General features: G+C 49.0%; 1 long non-coding RNA gene across 2 annotated transcripts; it reads left to right on the forward strand.

The window, feature by feature from the left end:
* Positions 1–3,092: 3,092 nt before the first annotated feature.
* On the forward strand, positions 3,093–6,231 carry LOC308639861. 2 transcript variants are annotated; one of them, XR_014020125.1, is made up of 5 exons: positions 3,093–4,140; positions 4,279–4,322; positions 4,840–5,052; positions 5,136–5,545; positions 5,788–6,231. It is a non-coding gene; the product is annotated as an uncharacterized lncRNA (long non-coding RNA). The 2 variants fall into 2 exon arrangements; XR_014020124.1 differs by having other exon boundaries at positions 5,136–6,231.
* The last annotated feature ends 3,185 nt before the right edge of the window (positions 6,232–9,416 follow it).

A 9,416-nucleotide genomic window follows, 5' to 3' on the forward strand; every position in this document is an offset into this window, starting at 1 on the left:
ACGAACCAGAGTCTTGGCTCCAGGCCGCAGGCATGTGACGTGAGGCTGGTCCAGCGCTGGGTATGAGAGAGTCTCTCTGGTGACTTTCCCAGGCTCTACCTGCCCCTCTTCAAGCCCAAGCAGTGTTTCCAGGTGTCCCTCGCCCAGGCCCACGCGGAGCCCCTGGGGCAGGTTTTAAGTCCCCCCGGAATGCCCAGGGGTTGCTCCACATCCTGGCGAGGCGGCGCCCAACAGCGGACGTCGGTCCCCTGACAGCCGGATGAAGGCCTGGACCCATGCCCCGGGCCCCACCACCACCGCCCCCTACTGTCCCCGCCCCAGGTCCTCCAGACATTCGCGCCAGCCCTGGGATCTCCTGGCCGCCCCTTACTCTGCTTCCAATCAAGCCAGTCCCCACCTTCAGCATCCTCCCAAGTCCTCCCTCCTCCAAGGCTGCCGGCCGCTGCCCACTTTGTGCCGCCCTCCCAGCCGGACCCAGGCTTATTGGCTACTTCCCTGCCGCCCCCTCCTCTATCCCTGGCCTCGCCCCCGACGGCTGTTCCAGCCATATCCAGTCCCTGACCAAACGTCCTCCCTAGCCCCTCCCTCCTCCATGCCTGCCTGCCGCCTCCAGCAAGCTCGCAGGGTCACCTCCCGCTGCCCTGCTCCCCGCCCCGCCTGCGACCGCTCCCGACCCGACCACAGCCTCTGGCCCTCCCAGTGCCCTCTGCGTGGCTCCCCCTAGATCCTCTCAAGATCTGTATATTCCGCGCCGCCCCTCAACCCCTTCTTTGGTCCTCCACTACTCCCTACCAACATCGGCTCTTTCGGTCCCTTTTTGACTCTGCACTTGACCCTCGACCCTCTCCGAAGAAACTCGGTCCTCCCCAAAACCCCTCGGCTCTCAGCGCCACAGTTCAGCAGCCTAGAGCTCTTCCTGTCCGTCCTTGGCCCTTTCCGTATACACTCGGCCCTTCCGAGGCCACTCAGCTGTCTTCCTCAACTCTCGACGCTTCAGCCAATCTCGGCTCTTTTTGTTGTCACTCGGCCCTTCCGAGGTCACTCGGCTCTTTTCCTCAAGTCTCGGCACTTCAGCCGCCCTCGGCTCTTCTGGTTGTCTCTCGGGTTTCTCAGTACACACTTAGCCCTTCCAGGGCCGCTGGGCTCTCTTCAGTGCTGTACCCTTGGGCCACCTTGGCCCTTGCTGTCCTTCCTGGACACGCCCCAACTCCCCCTCTTGGTGTCCCTCCTCTGTCCACCTGGTGAGCATTTCAGACCCTGGGATCCCCAGCTTTTCACTGCTCCTTTTGTTCTGGGCCTCAGCTGAAATCGCACCTTCTGGAGCAGTCTCCTCCGATCACGTGGCTGTCTGGCTCTGATTGCCTGCCTCACTTAGGTGCAGGAAGCCCTGCAGCCATCCAGCAGGTCTCTGTGAACCCAAATATAGCCAGAGCCACCCTTGATAACTGGTCATCAGATACCAGATCTCATGCCTCAACCTCCCCCTCCTGGGTGATGTACCACAACCCCGTATCTGACCACCTTCCTCCCCTCCCCCTCCCGGGTGATGTCCCATCACCCCGCATCTGACCACCTTCCTCCCCTCCCCCTCCTCAGATGATGTCCCATCACCCTGTATCTGACAATCTTCCTCCCCCTACCCCTCCCCGGATGATGTCCCATCACCCCTTTTCTGACCAACTTCCTCCTCTCCCCCTCCCCTGGTGATGTCCCATCACCCCATTACTGACCAGCTTCCTACCCTCCCCCCCTCCCCAGTGATGTCCCATCACCACTTATCTGACCACCTTCCTCCCCCTCCCTTCCCTGGGTGATGTCCCACCACCCTATAACTGACCACCTTCCTCCCCTCCCCCTCCACGGATGATGTCCCATTACCCCGTTACTGATCAGCTTCCTCCCCCTCCCCCGTCCCCAGGTGGCATCTGCTCACCTCAATATCTGATCCCATGTCCCACCACCCACTCTCCCAGGGGACATGAGAGGAGCAGTGGTGGCGACCCTGAGGGCCTGTGCACACAGGAGCCAGCCCTGTGTCCAACCAGCTGTGATGAGAAAACACCGCCCACTGCCCAGGAGGCAGGCTGGGTGCAGGCTGGGTGGGATTGCTGAGGCAGAGCAATGACCTGACAAGTACCTAAACCACAGGGACCACTGTCCCTCCATTGCCTCCACTGGGGACCCCCGCTCTCCCCTCCCCAGTCCCTCTGAGCTCAGGCCAGTGGCCTTGGTCTCCCAGACCCCAGGTTCCCCTCTATATGCCTGGGTTGTTGGTCCTCTCAGAGCTTAGCTCCCAGGCAGACGAGGGGGCAGGAGCCCTGAGGGTCCAGGCCTGTCCCCCTTATCTCCAGGGAACACAGGTGTCACTGGGATGTCAACATTCTTGGCCTGCAGCTTCTGTCCTGCCTGGTAGCAGCCATCCTGGAATGCATAATGACCTTGGGCTAGGATGGCGAGGCCAGGGATCATCCCCCCTCATCACAAGCCCCTCGAGACAGCATGGCTTCTGCCCCCTGCCCAGCACCTGAGGGCCCACCTGTGTGACCAATTTTTACGGAACTCCCAGTAGGTCCCTCCTGGTGTCCCATTAGTGGGGTGCAGCTCCCCTTAGTGTACGCCAGGAGGATTGTTATGGATCAGCTGAGGGGTCGACAGATCCTCTGTAGTGGGGCTGAATAGGAGAACCCTTGACTACAATATCCAGAATCCTCCCGGCTCGCAGCTGCCCAGGGTATCTGTAGTGACTCCACAGAGTGCCAAAGCACACTACCCAGAATCCCTGGGGGCCTGCTGCTTGGCGGGGGAGGGGGCCCATCTTGGTGAGAGCTGCGTGGACAGACCTCTGGACTACACTACCCAGAATCCGAATGGCCCTCGGCTTCCGGGGAGGGCCAACACCCTAATGGTTGCAGGAACCGACCTCTGGACTACACTACCCAGAATGCTCGGGCCCCGACTTCCGGGAAGGGGGGGAATCACCAGAAGGGTTGCATGGGAAGATCTCTGGACTACACTACCCACAATGCTCAGGGTCCTCGGCTTCCAGGACGTGGGGCAATCACGGTGAGGGTTGTGTGGGCAGGATGCTGGACTACACTACCCAGAATGATCGGGCTGCGGCTTCCAGGGAGGGGCATCACGATGGGGGTTGCATGGACCGACCTCTAGACTACAGTAGCCAGAATGCTAATGACCCTCGGCTTCCAGGAGGGGGGGGCATTACCGCGAGGGTTGCGTGGGCAGACCTCTGGACTACACTACCCAGAATGCTCGGGGCCCTCGGCTTCCAGGAGTGGGTGCATCACGGTGAGTGTTGCGTGGGCGGATGCTGGACTGCAATACCCAGAATGCTCCAGGGGCCATCATGGTGAGGGTTGCGTGGGCAGACCTCTGGACTACACTACCCAGAATGCTCGGGGCCCTCGGCTTCCAGGATTGGGGGCATCACGGTATGGGTTGCGTGGGCAGGATGCTGGGCTGCAATACCCAGAATGCTCGGGGACCATCATGGTGAGGGTGCCTTGGGAGAACGCTGGACTACAGTGCCCAGGGGCCACCATGGTGAGGGTTGCGTGGGCAGGATGCTGGACTGCAATGCCCAGAATGCTCGGGGGCCATCATGGTGAGGGTGCCTTGGGAGAACGCTGGACTACAGTGCCCAGGGGCTATCATGGTGAGGGCTTCCCGGGCAGGATGCTGAACTGCAATACCCAGAATGCCTGGGGCCCGCTTCCCCTGAGGCCTCTGCGGCCGGCCGCTTGGGTTTCCGGCCTCCCACAGTTGGGCACAGAGGTGGGGAGTCGGGTGTGCTGTGTGGAGTGTTGGCCAGCTGCAAGTGGCCACCAAGGGCTGACTGGGACCGGCATGTTCATTCCTCTGCCAGCTCCACGGGCTGCAGCTGTGCTTGGAGGGGCCGAGTGCAGAGGATGGCGCTTAGGAAGGTGGTCTCCTTGATACTTTCTCCTGAACGTCCACTGCAGTGATGTCACCGATGGGTACAACTGGACATCAGATGATGACCACGTCTGTGATGTCACCGATGGGCACAACTGGACATCAGATGTAGCAGTGGGTCAGATCTCACTAGGTAGCTACTGAAGGTAGAGGAAAGAGCCGAGTTACATTATGGTCTGCACAGAGGTAATTTGGGCATAGTAAAGGGGAAAGGGAAGAGTTCAGCTTGGGACTCTGTGAAGTAAGAAGTAGAGTCAGTCATTGTGAATGTAGTTAGGCCAGCTGTGTTGGTGGCAGTGGTCTAAGAATTCTGTCTTCCCCCAGAGACTGGAGAGAGAACCTGTCCTGCTGGATGATTATATTTCAAGGTCATGGCTCTCAGCCTCTGAGCCCCTCTGAGTTGCAAGAGATGCATGTTGTCAATTGCAATTCCTTTCTATTAAATGACTGGAGAAAGGGAGGTTGGGGCCTGTCGTCAGGTGTTGGCCAGGACATAGTAAGTTTGCTTGGAAGCCTTGAGCTTTCCTCAGGCAGTTGTTTTGAGGGACAAGGTGGAGGTGGGGGTGTTGCACATGAGGCACAAACTATGCTGAGTCCCTGAGCTCAGGAGATTTGCCTCCAGCAGGGTGTGTGGACTTGGGGGAACACCATCTTCCTACCTGCCTCAGGAGGTCTGGGCTCATGCATCCCCGACCAGGAAGCACCCCCCCACACACACACCTCTAGAGGGCAGAGGCAGTGACTGCTCTGCCTTTGACTGCTATGGGGAGTGCCTGTCCTCAGCCCCCACAGGAAACATGCAGAGTCCCTAGCCATCCCATGCACCTCTGCGTGCCTTTCCATATGTGCACACACCCCCATCCCTGTCTGGCTTGCACCTCTGAGGCTGCAGATTGGAGGAAACCAGGAGAGGAGCCAGGAGACGCCGAGGAGGAGCCTGGCCGCAGACAGAGGGAGCATGACTTCCCAGGAGACCAGGGCATCCCCTTCCTGACCCAACTCTGCCTCAAACCCTAGAGTTCTCTCTGGATCCAGGAATGGATGTTCCAGGCTTGGGCTTCTCCAGGGGTTGATTCCTGTGAGGACCTGAGCTGACATGTGAGTTTCCTGGGTCCTCACTGTTCTGCCTTCAGTGACAAGGAGGGAAAGGGTCCATGCCTTGGGCTTTTGATTTATTGCAGACAAAACAGAAGGCCAACAAGCAAACACACTGTCAAGGGATCAGTGTGGGACACAGAGCTAGTGAGCTCCCCCGAGCCCTTCAGGAACCATCCCCTTTCCCCGCCTGGTGGCTGTCGTGCCACTGGAGCATTGGTGTGGTCTGCTCTCTGCAGAGTGTGATGTGTGGGTTCAGGTGTGTCCTCTGAGGCCCCCAACCCCCTCCACCCTCTGGGCAGGGATGTCCTCTGAAGTCCCCCAACCCCTTCCGCCCTGTGGGCAGGGATGTCCTCTGAAACTCCCAGCCCCCTCCACCCTCTGGGCAGGGACATTCTCTGAACACCCCCCTCCCCCACTATGGGCAGGGACGTCATCTGAGGTATCTGGCCACTGTGAACAGGACTGCTGTACATAACTCCATGCTGTTACCTAGGTGTGTTTTCGAGGCAGTCATCTGTGTTCTTGGATCATGAGGTGACACCATATCTAACTTTGGGGAAAATGGCCAGCTTTTTGATAGTAGTGAGCTGTTGAGTGCTCCACCAGCAATGCCCGAGAGTGCCTGTGGCTGCTCACCATCTTCAAGGTGGATACTGCACTTGAGGAAAGACCTTAGCAGCTTAGTAGGTGTGCAGTACATCTCAAGAGTCTTAGTCTGTGCTTTCTTCATGACAGGTGATGCTAAGAATCCTTTCTATGCTTCTTTGCCATCTCATACTGTAGAGAATCAGATGTGACTGCATTACTATTACTGTCCTTAGTGGAGTCTGCCTGCAAACGGGATATTCTGTCAAGGTATAGATAGGTAACAGTGGGACATGCTTGAAAACGAGGTGTCTGCTGTCCTTGGGAGGACTTGCCTGCAAATGGGATGTTCTGCCAAGGGGGCTAGGAGGGTGCTGAGAAAAATTTTATTATCTGTTCTTAACAAAGAGCAGAGCTCAGCATACTCTGGGCCAAGAATAGATTAGCCATGAGAAGCGGGTCACTTCTGATTAGAAAGTAAAACTTCTGTATGCTATGTTTAATTAGCTGAAAGACCTGATTTATTGATGTTGGAAGGCTGCCTTCTTTGTTCACAATACTATAAAAAGATTGCTTGTACACAATAAAGGATTTTTTTTCTGCTGCTGCTTCGCTTGCTCTGCTTCTTCTTTCTTTTCCCATGCTGACCTGCAAGTGAATTACTGCAACATTTGGCATAGTCAGCAGGATCCAGCACCGAAAGGGTAAGCATCCTGGGTTAAGAAAACGAAAGGGGGACTTTCGGGATTAACAAAATATCGAAAGGTATTGTCCCAGGTTGAAAGAAACTTTAGGGGGACTTTCAGAACTAACAAAATATCGAAAGGTATCGCCCCAGGTTGAAAGAGACTTTAGGGGGACTTTCAGAACTAACATGGGAAACTCTCAGTCCTTAAAGGAATAATATGTGGAGTTACTACAAGGATTATTATATTCCATAGGTGTGAAAATATCTCATAAGAGACTCAAGGAGTTATTTAAAATTATAGAATGTCATTGTCACTGGTATCAAACTAAGGTCCAGTTGAATTTAGGGGAATAGAAATTGGTTCAAAAAGAGCTCCATAAGCAGCATCAGGCTGGGAATGTTATTTCTTTGAAGATTTGGACATTGTGTAGCATTACAATTATTAGAAAGCAATAATTAAAAGGGCTGTCTTTGTGAAAGACAAGTTAATACATCAGAATCTAATAATAAGGTTAACAAAATGGAGCCCAAAGAAGATATTTGTGATGCTATAGATGACTTTCCTAAATCAGATCTGGGCAATGAGGAAGATTCAAAAAGTTCAGATAGTGACTCCAATATGAAAGAAATTATGGAGGGCCTTTGTGGATAAAATGAAATTAAAAAAGCAAAGATCCTCTCTTAAACCTACTACTCCTTCCAATGTTTCTCTCTTTCCAATGACAGAGTATAGAGTTAATGTGGGTAGAGAACAACAACGTTTTTCATTTCCTCTTACTATGATACATGATGATGATGATCTTGCAGCTCCTCCTGGTTGTTTTGTTGATCCACCACATTTGTTTCCTATAACTAGACAACAAAACCTTCAAAATCCCCCAATGATTGATGTTCACTATACTGCAGTGAAATACAAGTTTATAAAGGATTTAAAAGCTACAGCCTTTCAATATGGCCCTCAGTCTCCTTTTGTGTTAGATATGTTAGAAAATTTGGGAACTTCTAAATTACTTATTCCTTTGGATTGGGAGGCATTAGCCAAAACAGTTTTGGAGGGATCTCAGTGGTTACAATTGAGAAGTTGATGGGAAGATGAGGCACAAAAACAAGCTGGAGAGAGTGAAGCTCAAAATCCCCCAGGACCTATGGAGGATAAGTTAATGGGAGAAGGTAATTACCGTGCCTTTAGAGACAGGCTCAATATACAGATCCAGATCTTCAACAAGTTGACAGGTTTTCTTAAGAGCTCAGAGATGTGTGATACCCACTGGTCAAGCACTACCTTCCTTTACTAAAACTATACAAGGGGCTACTGAAACTTACACTGATTTTCTTGCAAGACCGTGTACTTTTGTAATGAGGGCAGTGAGTCAAGATCAAATAGCAAAGGTATTATTGGAAACATTAGCATTTGAAAATGCAAATCCTGAATGTAAGCATATTTTGGGGCCATTAAAAGGGCAAAACGCCTCATTGAGTGAATATGTGAGAGCTTGTGCTGGAGTGGGAAGAATTGAACATCAGGGTTTCTGTTTTTGCTGCAGCCATGGCTGGAGCCCTTAAACCCAATAAACCAGGAACTTGTTTCAATTGTGGAAAAGCAGGTCATTTTAAAAGGGATTGTAAAAAAATAAAATAAAATAAATAAATAAATTTTATGATACTTTCTAATTACCGGCTGGTCATTTTTTCTAGGACTCTTGCTTTTTTCTAGATTCTGTATTTTTTGAGCTCATAATTTTGATCCTACAGACCTAAGTTAATGTTTTTCTGACCAGTTTTATTTTTGATCAACTGTGGAATATTTAAACATTACAATGGAAATTTCACCTAAAATAGCTACAAGGCCTTTATTGTGTTATGTGTGCACATTTGTATTATATGTTGTATGTCTGTTTGTGCGTATGTCCATATATCATGTACATGATATAAAGATTGATATATATGTAAAGAGCTCTCATAAAAATTAAAAAAAAGGATCCAAATATTTTTAATTCACTGATTTAAATGGTTCAATTTAAATTGGGTAAACAGATAAAAATAAGATGTCTTTAACATGTTAATGACTGATGTGCTTTGGTTCTAGGACTTTTCTTCAACAACAACAACCAAAAAAATGGCTAACACTGTTCATTATACTTGTCTAATGTTTTGATAAAATAAGTAAATTAATTAGACATAAGATTATTTGTTTATGAGTATTTGTTAAATATCTGATTGATTTACAAGGTTAATGTGCTAGATGTTAAATATACCATTAAATGCTTTTAACTCCTTAAATTACATTAGATAACATTATTAATATTTTTTAAGTTGGTAAATAATATAAATAAATAAATGGTTCTTTATCATCCCTAATATTTAGACACTATAATTTCATAATATGGTAAACAAATGTGATTAATTGTGTACTACAAATAACAAAATATCTCTTATTAAAATGGAATAATTTGCCTAAATTCAAAAATTTACAAAGATTATTTCAAAGTTTAAATAGAAAAGGGGTTAAAAAAAATTAAAAGGTTCTAGATATGGATTTAATAAAAAAAATGTGTCTCTGGAAGTGAGTAAATAAAAGGATTTAAACAAGTGATAAAGAAGGTCTATGTATGTTGGCTATATAGTTTTAAGTAAGTGATAAAGAAGGTCTGTGTATGTTGGCTATATATGTAAATTTTTGAACAAATAATCTTGAAAGAATTAAGAATTATACAACTATGGTTAAACAACAACTGTTATTTTGCAATATTCTATTATGTTATTTCTTTAAGAGCTAAACTTAATTAATATAAAAACATCAATAGTAATTATGGTACTATTACTCTTCTTTGTATATTAAATGTGTTCATATTTTCCAGGTATATAAGTCATTAAGGTAAAAGTTTAAAAAAAATTATATCAAGCTGGTGTTCTCCAAAGGTTGTATGGTAATTTTAGGCTTATAAAAATAACATATTGGAGATTTATTTATATCATTTAATGTTCTGTAACTGGGCCTATTATCAATAAGAATATAAAGTTTTATATTACTTTTTACACTGAGGTACAATTTAAATGTGTTTTTTAAGTTAATGAGAGCCTTATCTACATA

This window comes from Spermophilus citellus (assembly GCF_964194105.1).
Source record: "Spermophilus citellus genome assembly, chromosome: X".
Classification (NCBI taxonomy): Eukaryota; Metazoa; Chordata; class Mammalia; order Rodentia; family Sciuridae; genus Spermophilus; species Spermophilus citellus.